This window comes from Triticum dicoccoides, chromosome 1B, assembly GCF_002162155.2.
Source record: "Triticum dicoccoides isolate Atlit2015 ecotype Zavitan chromosome 1B, WEW_v2.0, whole genome shotgun sequence".
In the NCBI taxonomy this organism is placed as follows: domain Eukaryota; kingdom Viridiplantae; phylum Streptophyta; class Magnoliopsida; order Poales; family Poaceae; genus Triticum; species Triticum dicoccoides.
Window position 1 is genome coordinate 56,298,325 of NC_041381.1, and position 286 is coordinate 56,298,610.

The window sequence follows — 286 nt, forward strand, 5'->3', positions numbered from 1 at the left end:
TCTGTGATGTCGCTCAGACGTCCGACGGTGGCATACCTGTTATTTACTTTTGTTATAAGCCCTGTCTGTGATGTCGCTCAGACGTCCGACGGTGGCATACCTGTTATTTACTTTTGTTATAAGCCCTGTCTGTGATGTCGCTCAGAAGTCCGACGGTGGCATACCTGTTATTTACTTTTGTTATAAGCCATGTCTGTGATGTCGCTCAGACGTCCGACGGTGGCATACCTGTTATTTACTTTTGTTATAAGCCCTGTCTCTGATGTCGCTCAGACGTCCGACCGTG